Here is a 9,842-nt window from a genome sequence, read left to right on the forward strand (position 1 = left end):
GTATATGAAGGTCATACACAGGAAGGATAAGGGAGAGTGGGGGGGTGGGGTGGCCAGGGCTGCTTTGCTGTGCTGACTCCTGGGAATCACACAGAAGATTTGCCGGTGGTGGAGAGACCAAGAGAACTCGGAGGAAGATGTACGTGGTGAGAAATACAGGCGTCTCACGTGGTGCTCTGTGTGACTCCCTCCCAAGGGCCTGTTAAAAAAAAAATAGGAGTTGATGCAGAACAATAAATTCCAAAGTCCTGGGGCCACAGACTAGGTTTTGTTCTTTGGTACCTTCCTGTCTCACTATGCCTTGTGTTCTCTGTTGACAACGTAAGAAAGGAACATCTTACAGTGAACAGAATAATTCAGGCTTTGGACACAAGGCCATTTTTAGCTGCCTCCATCTTGGGCAACTTAGGTACACTCTCTGTCCCTTCAGTGCCTCCTGTGAAATAAAAGACAAGGAGGAAACGCAGACAAAGGAGGGACAAAGGGTCACCATTAAAAATGGCAACTGATGATCAAGAAATGTTTTGTTAGAGGAGCGCCTGGGTGTCTCAGTCAGTTGAGCGTCTTACTCCTAATTTTGGTTCAGGTTGTGTTCCCAGGGTCATGGGATTGAGCCCCACATCTGGCTCTGCGCAGAGTGTGGAGCCTGCTTATGATTGTCTCCCACTCTCTCTTTCTCTCTTTCTCTCTGCCTCTCTCCTCCACTCATGCTCTCTCTCATAAAATAAAATAAAATAAAATAAAATGAAAATGAAAACATTTAAAAAATATTTCGTTAGAGTAGGGAAGAAAAATAAAAAAGAAAAGAAAAAGTATGGTCTGTACTCAAAGGGGAAAAGCCACTCCAAATAAAGCCCCACAACTCAATTTTTAAGAGGGACCTTCTTGTCGCCTCTGGCCTGCCTTTCCCCACCAGGTTTGAGAATACATGGGGGGCAGGGTTGGCTGTAGGCAGTAGATCAGAACTTGCTCTCTGGAAATCTCTTCTAGAGCCATTAACAAGCATGAGAAGGTCTTTGTTCAGTCCTACCTTCAGGATGATGGGGTCACATCATTTGGACCTCTAGCCTTTCTGTCTCTCCCTCATATGGCCCCCAGCCGTGGGAGGCATACAGGGGACAGAGCATAAGGAGGTGCTTATTCGGAGAGTTCCACCCTACTTCAGGCCCCGGTCCCCCTCCTGGGGTCCCCAGCTCCCCTCCTTGTCAGCACACACAGTGTTGCTCTTGTCCTTTGTCATCAGCTTCTCAGGGAAGGACCGTTGCACAAATATGACCCAGAATACTGATGTCAAACACTTACAGAGGCTTCTCGATTTCTTCAGCTCTTCTGGCAATTTAAAAGCAAATCCTAGGCCCACCACTGACTAACACTGTGATGACTTGTGTAAATTATTTAACTCTTCTGTGCCTCGGTTGCCTGGTCTATAAAATGAGACTAAGAGTGGTGAGGCTGCCCTGAGTTCCTGCACGTGAAGTGACCAGACTGCTGCCTGGCCCTCACAAACACGCAGAACTGCCTTTCTTACACCACACCTCTTGGGTTTCTTAAATGTTTTTTATTTATTTTTGAGAGACAGAGAGAGAAAGAGAGAGACGGCGCAAGCAGGGGAGGGTCAGAGAGAGAGGGAGGCACAGAATCTCAAGTAGGCTCCAGGCTCTGAGCTGTCAGCACAGAGCCAGATGTGGGGCTTGAACCCACAAACCATGAGATCATGACCTGAGCCGAAGCCAGATGCTCAACTGACTGAGCCACCCAGGTGCCCCACCACGCCTGTTCTATTTTTTTAAGTTTATTTATTTATTTTGAGAGAGAAGGAAAGCATGCATGAGTGGAGGAGGGGCACAGAGGGAGAGAATCCCAAGCTCGGAGTGAAGCCCAACATGGGGCTCCATCCAACACCCCTGAGATCATGACCTGAACCAAAACCAAGAATCGGACGCTCAGCTGTCTGAGCCATCCAGGTGCCCTCACCCTCTTGTTTTAGAGCTAGGTGTTTAATCCTGACACTTACATGTACTAAGTGACTTCCTATAGTATCACAGCAGAGACGAGAAGGCACTGACACCCTTGCCCGGACACCTGCGACGGCTAGTATCTGGAGATTTCCCTGTGCATCATGTTTCCTCCTCCCAAGAGGTCAGCCTGACTTTTCTGATGAGGAGCTCAGGTTCTGAGAGGTTAACCAGACCTGCCAGACCTCGGGTCACAGAACCAGAGGCACAGACGGATGAGGAGCCAAGCAGGGTCATAAGTGCCTACCCGTGTGTTTGGTTTTGCTGGCCAGACCAATGTCCTGGGTCACATTTTGGAAAATGGACCAGTGAAAGGTCCTGGGGAGCAGGAAGTCTGGTTGGAGCGATGGGGGAAAATCTCTGCCACCTTCATCATGAAGGGACATCCCCTTTTGCAGACCCCAATGGTCCAGGATGAATGGCCTCTTTCCTACATGATCTAGGCAAGCTCTAAGTGAAAATCAGACATTTGTGTGCACAACTGTGGGGGGGGGGAAGGGAGGAAGAGGTGAGTCATTAAGAAGCAGTTCAGCTAAATAAAGGATCTCATTATGTGAGCTATTTTTATTCCTCAAATGTCTGCCTTCCTCTCCCCCCCTCGAGGTTCCTACTGAAATCTGACAATCAGGGTTGAACTTCACTGTCAGCTTCCATTAGGCAAATCAAGCAGGAAAAAAGGGAGTGTGCGTCTGGCCTTGGCAGGGAGCTGAGTCAGCAGTGATAATCTGCTTCAGCCTGTGGGGGCCAGCTACCAAAGGCTTTAATTAGTCAGCCGAGGTGTAGTTGCCACCCCCAGCGCCCCCCCTTCCTGTCCCCTCACTCACCAGCCTCTGAGATGAGTCCCTTCCCCTGCCTTCTCTGCCTCTCATTCCTGGGAACGCAGCTGGACCAGCGCATACCCAAGGTCGGGCCCCTAGCACACGCTGCCCCTGTCAAGGGCATTTCCTCCCTGTTGAAATGATGCGCCCCGATGCGCCTTCACTGGCTGTCTCGCTCCCTCCCTCTCTTGGCTCACCCACTGTGAGCAAGACTGGACCCCTCCTGGGAAAATGAGGCTTTGGTGGGGCCAAAGTCACATCGATTTCTTTCTCAGAGGACTCAAAAATACCCCATCTCCCTTTATGATCCAGCCCCCCTCCTGCCTTCTTTTTTACGCATGCAGCCATTCATTCAAAACAGGATCATCCCACAGGCTCAGGCTGGGTTGTGGGGAGGACTCCGAGAGGAGGTCTCTTGATCTAAAAGGAGATGTTCAATGTAAAGGGGACAGAAGGACACGAGACAGGTGGCTGTGGTCTAGAAAAATTAATTGGGACAAATGGACCACAGCCAGCCAAAGTACAAGATGGAAGATATTATGCACAATGAGGCTAAAAGCCTTGGGAGCTCCAGGAGTTCAGAGGGGGATGACCCATTTCTAGAAAAGTATGCTTCAGGGAGTGTACTTGGAGCTGGGTTTTAAAGGTTGAATATGATATAGGGGCTCAGTCAGTTAAGCATCTGACTCTTATTTTTTAAAATATTTTAAAATGTTTATGTATTTTTGAAAGAGAGAGAGAAAGACCAGAGCATGAGCAGGGGAGGAGCAGAGAGAGAGGGAGACAAAGAACCCAAAGCAGGCTCCAAGCTCTGAGCTGTCAGTAGAAAGCCCGACGTGAGGCTCAAATTCACAAATGGTGAGATCATGACCTGAACCAAAGTCAGACGCTTAACCAACCGAGCCACCCAGATGCCCCAAGCATCCTACATTTGATCTTGGCTCAGGCGATTCATGAGTTTGAACCTGCATCGAGCTCGGCAATCACAGTGTGGAGACTACTTGGGATTTTGTCTCTCCCTCTTTCTGCCCCTTCCCCTCTTACACACTCTGTCTCAAAAAATAAATAAATAAACTTTTTAAAAAAAAGTTTGAGTAAGATACAATCAAGTAAGAGAGGGAAACTGCTGGTCTCCAATGGTTAGGGATCCCTATGATGTTGAGTATGGCCCTGTCTGTGGGGTTGAGTATGGCCCTCTCTGTGGAGTTGACTATGGCGGTCTCTATGGCTCTGTGTCATGTCTCCTTTTAGCCATTGACCCTTGATGGTTCTGTTTACTCAGTTTCTTGTTGCACCAAGGTTTCTAGAATCTGGCAGTCACTCTCTTTAGGATCTTGGATAGATTCCCTTAAGATGAGGCTCAAAGATGGTAAATGTGGCACCAGCTTGAATGCTCCTGCCTTGCTACCAACCAACTGTCCACCCGGCTCTGTGCCACATACCTACTACCTTTATTATGTGGCATAGGGGAGGAAGAGGTTGGGTGCTGCTCCCCAATGGGTTTGGGAATCTCAGTCTTGGGCGATCATCATCCAGTGGACCTTTCTCACATTAAGTTGATGACACCATCAAGCAATCACCTTTGGTACCAGGTCACTTTGTCGGGCACTCTGGTTCTCACAATATGCCCTGCTCAGGGCTCCTGTCTCAGTATTTAACTGAATCTAACTGAGCTGGAGGGTGACTCAGTTTCATCAAAGACCTATTCAGAGGCTGGATTCTCTTACTCCTCAGGTGCTTTCTGGAAAACGCACGTGCACGCACACACACTCACATGTAACACAAGGCTTCTGCTTCCTCCTCTCAACAATATTCAGATTTTCAGAGGCAACAGTCATTGCTTTCCAGTTCTGTCTCCTCAGGCCCAAGTCACATATTCCAATTCCTGATGGGTGAAGCCATGAGCTGCGCACACGGGCAGGAAGGTGAGGTACCTCGACGCTTCCCAGTTCTCCCAGATCTCTTCCTTCCCAGGCCACACTCCTGGATTGTTCTCTGCAGGCCTCAATCCATTCTCCAGACAGTTGCTAATGCTGACCTAGCCATGCAGGTCTTCTATTCTCAAACATTAAGTGAGATAGGATGTGATGAAGAGTTCTGGAAGCACAAAGCTCTATCACCTGTGAGGCCTCAGTGTTCCTATTATAAACAGCACTCCTCCAGAGAGAGGATTATTCCAAGAGAATATGACCTCAGGAAACCAGGACCGTGGCTTTGAAGGGATTATGACCTTGAATTCGTACTGTCACTAGCAATGCAGAGGGAAGAGCACAGTCTTAGGCAGAATCCCATCTACGTGGCACACATATTGATGTCCCCGCCTATGAACCAGGAACAAGTGGACCATCTGCCAGGCCGCTTGTGAGGAGCTTCAAGGAAGAAAAGATGTGTGACCACGCCTGGCACAGAGTAACTGAGGGGCTGCCAGGGTTTACTGGAGAATGAGCTCCATTCCCAGCAGTCCCAACGATGAAGGGGAGGGAGAGGACAAAACCCCAAATACAGCCCTGCTCCCTGAATGGTCACCAAACCCAGGGCACTGATCAGGCGAGCCCGGCTCTGTTGGGTCCTTCATCTCAAATAAGAGTCTGAGACCTAAGGTTGCCATTATCACGTGTGGCTCGTCAGAAGTAAACGCGGTGTTTGTGGGTACATATAATAGATCTCGACGAGTGTCCCTTGGAGAAGGATTCCCCAGCAGCACAGACAGTGTAGACGCAGTAGTAGAAGTGGGTCACTCGATGCAGCTGCCTGCGCCTGTGTGGAGATGGTCAGACATTCCCATTTTCTTTCTCTGCACGAATCCAGATTTGGGCAGCCCTGGGCAAGCATGCAGTGTGGGAGTGTGGAGGGGAAGAGAGGGGCCGGCTGGGCCTCACACAGCCATGTGCTAGCGGGGGCCAGGGACATTTTTAGCCTCCCATCCCATCCTCTGCTCTGGCTGCACAAAATGAGTGTGAATTACAGAGGCCCGCTGAGCCTTTGATTTCCCTCCACTGACATCTCGGCAGCCACTTCCCTGGAAATGAAGTGTGTGTTTCATCTGCTGGCAGAGGAAGAAGGTTCCACGTTCGCCTGGCACTCCGCCACCAGAGGTCTGTCCCGTTCTCCCCCGCCCCCCATCGCCAGTTTCCCCAGCAGCCCTATCCAAGGCTGCCCACGGAAGTCTTCCAGTTGGAGAGGCTGCGTCTTGCGGGACTTCGGTGGACGGAAGCAGTTAAGGAGAAGGCTGTTTGTTCACCATACACCCCCCTCCATCCTTTCCCTCTCCACCCTTTGTTTTGGTGCGAAGTAAAACAAAACAAAAACACAACCCAAAACCATCAGAGGGCTTTTTTGGGTCTCTACGAACAAAGTGATCTTTAAAAAGCGACTCTTCTGGACTTTAAATGTGCAGAGGAATCACCCTGGGATCTTGATGAAATGCAGATGCAGATTCAGTGTATCTGGGATCTGACCTCAGCTTCTCTAGCTCCTGCAGACCCTCAGGTAGTGCCGATGTTGCACGAACCACATAGGCAATGAACCAAACCCAGAGTGGCAAGAGTGTAATTAACAACACGTCAGGTTGTGCCCCCTCTTGAAACCTGACATGGCTCCCTGTTGCCTACACGGCACAGTTTGGACTCTGGAAATCACACAGGAACTTCCAGCTCCCGGTCATTCATTCATCCATTCATTCAGTTAATCAGCAAATGTTTGTTAAATGCTTCCTAATGGCTACAGCCCTGATATTCCTTTCCAGATATATCTCCTACCACCCTGTACCCCAGGCTCTGTGTCCTGCCCAAGCACCACGATGTTCTGCCTCTGTGTCTGTGCCACATTCTCCTCTGCCTCTTCTCAGATCGCTCCTCACCCTTCAAGACACTCTTTAAGTGTTGGCTCTGCTAAGACGTCCTCTCCGGTCCCCCCAAGTCTTGGCACAGTGCTTGTCAATGTGTGAGGCAACTTGATGGATTTTCATCTGTAACCTCCATTAAACTGGGATTCTTTTGGACACCGGCTGGCTCAGTTGGTTAAGCATCTGACTTCAGCTCAGATCATGATCTCATGGTTCATGGATTTGAGCCCCGTGTCCAGCTCTGTGCTGACAGCTTGGAGCGTGGAGCCTGCTTTGGATTCTGTGTCTCCCTCTCTTTGCCCCTCCTCTGCCCACACTGTCTCTCTCTCTCTTTCAGAAATGAATAAACTTCAAAAAAAGTTTTTTAACTGGGATTTCCTTAAGAGCAGAGCCGGCAGTTTTCTTTCTTTTTGTGTGCCCCTAGCACGGGGCCAGGAACAGTCAGATACTCAATGAGCACTTGATAAATGAACAAATAAACATTTAGAAAGGAGTATAAACTTTTCTTTCTTCTGGCGGAAGTACACATACCTAATGGGGGGGGGGAGCTTAAAGAGGGAACTAAAATGTACAGCTTGTTCTCAAAGTTAGTGTTGTGAAATAAACTTTTACTTTGGAAATGTAGCAGATATACAGAAAAGTTATAAAGATAGCACCAGAGAGTTCCTAGGTTTTTTGTGGGAAACCTAGGTGGCTCAGTCAGTTAAGCAACTGACTCGTGGTTTCAACTCATGTCATCATCCCACAAATCGTGAGATCAAGCCCATCAGGCTCTGCATTGGCAGCACAGAGCCTGCTTGGGATTCTCTCCTTCCTCTCTCTCTCTCTGCTTCTCCCTGCTCTCTCTTTCTCTCTCAGAATAAATCAACCTAAAAAACAGATGGTACTTTGTTACAATTCATGAATGAATATTGCTATGCCGTGATGACTTAAATTCTATGTTTTCATCTTGATGTCTTAAATTCTCTGCCTTATTCATATTTCCTTACTTTTTAACCTAATGCCCTGCATTTCCCCCTTTTTTGGTTCAGGATCCTGTCGTAATGATCAACCTTGATCACCTGTAATTGAGTCTTTGATATCTTGAAGTCATGAGTCAGAATTGTTAACACACCCACCACGTCTGTGGGGTTGCAGGCACACAGAAATTGCATTTCACCCCTTCCGACAGCAAATCCGACATCTGTGTTTTGCTTCCTGCTCCCCAGGGGACATCCATGACAGACAACTCCACACCCCTCCGGAATGAAGACTCTTGTCAGCCATTCCCTCTCCCTCCCACTCTGGTGGACACTGGCACCTCCTCTTGTGGCCCCTGCGTGACGTGACGTCCCCCCCTCCTCTCGGGAACTGTGAGTAATAAACCGTTTGCTGAAGGCAGCTGTCTGCTGGTCCGTCATCTCACCATACCTGATTACAGCAAATCCCAGGGACACCTCAAAATAATTGGTGCGACAAGCCAGGTGTCTCGGTGACAGGCAGTGAAGATGCATCTCTCCACGGCTCTTGGCTTACTAATTGAATTCAAAGAATGGCATGCACAGCCTCAAAAGACACCATGGGCAGTTGACACACTTACACTTAACTGCTCAGCTCTACCTTGGTTTGCTGCCCCAAGTCATTGTGGGACCTGAAGGAGAAAGCCCTATGCATCTTAGGGTAGCCATGTCTGGATGACGGTTCCCAGCTGACACCCCACGGATGCTTACGGTGTGCCTGCTGTCTAGGCAAAGGATGCAGGGGGCACCCAGGGTAAATGGCTAACATAAAAGGCTAAGGCTGGAAAGGCTTCCTAAAGGTTCTGGGGGTGGACGTCCCTTATATTCAGGCAGCACCTGGGCCACCCGTAGAATTTCTATAGGCTGGGCTTGGTGCCTACTCTTTTTCAAAATGTCTTAGGTTAGCACCTTTCAACCCCATTGGGGCTGTTTCACACATTTGTAATTTAGAGGGTCTCGGAGGTCATGTTCTATGCGTATCCTGGAGTCCCTTAAATTCCTACTCGATCCTTTTATCTGCAAACACTAGGGTTCACCCTTTACATTGTAGAGTTCTACAGGCTTTAACCAATATCTAATGCATGCTGGGTACCCACCATCACAGTATCACACGGATTGCTCCCCCCCACCCCTCCAAAACCCCATGCGCCTCATCTCTTCGGCCCCCCTCCCTTCCCCGAACCCCATAGGAACCACTAATCTGTTCATAATCTCTATAGTGTGGTCTATTCTAGAACGTCCTAGAGAGGGCATCATTCATATGTAGCTTTTCAGACTGGCTTCTTTCACGTAGCAATGGGCATTTAAGACATATCCGTGCCTTTTTATGGCTTGCTCGCTTGCTCCTGTTACTTGTTGAATCGTATTTTGCTGTATAGACATACCACACTTTATTTATTCCCCCTTAGAAGAGCATCATCGTTGCCTCGAGGTTTAGCGATTACAAATAAAGCTGCCAACGAACATTTGCATCCAGGTTTTTGCGTGCCCTATGAGGTTTCAAATCACTTGTATCTCCAGCTTAATTTTAACCGATGAACATTTAGTGGGGAGAGGTGGTCGACATTTAAACAATTTCCCTGAAGCTGCTTGAAGGGTGTTGTGTAAGCATAGAGAATCCCAAACCAACTTTCCACCACATTCCCCCTAGAGTGAAATAACAGACCCAACAGTTGCCCCAGGAAGGAGAACTAAGTTATATATATTACGTGGGAGAGCTTGGTCTTGAAGGCCAAGGTGAACACTACAATTTAATTCAACAATCACCTGTTTTTGTTTTGATTTTTTTGTTTTGTTTTTGCTCTGTTTTAGAAAAGAGGGGGAAAGAGAGAGAGAGAGACAGAGAGAGAGAGAAAGAGAGAGAGACACTCTTAAGCAGTTTCCACGCCCAGTGCAGAGCCTGACATGAGGCTCGATCCCATGACCCTGGGATCATGACCTGAGTCGAAATCAAGAATCAGACATTCAAGTGGCTGAGCCACCCAGGCGCCCCTCCCCTGGTTGTTTTGAAAGCAGCAGCTTACCAAATAGACTTGAGGGGGAGGTGAAATCTAGTCATTGCTTCTAAAAGCAGTGGTTTCTAGCTACATAACCCGGTTTGGAAATCGACATCATTCATTTTCAGGTAATATGGCTTCTCACTACCTGTCCGGTTTCCTCTGCAGCC

Source organism: Suricata suricatta, chromosome 8, assembly GCF_006229205.1.
Source record: "Suricata suricatta isolate VVHF042 chromosome 8, meerkat_22Aug2017_6uvM2_HiC, whole genome shotgun sequence".
In the NCBI taxonomy this organism is placed as follows: Eukaryota; Metazoa; Chordata; class Mammalia; order Carnivora; family Herpestidae; genus Suricata; species Suricata suricatta.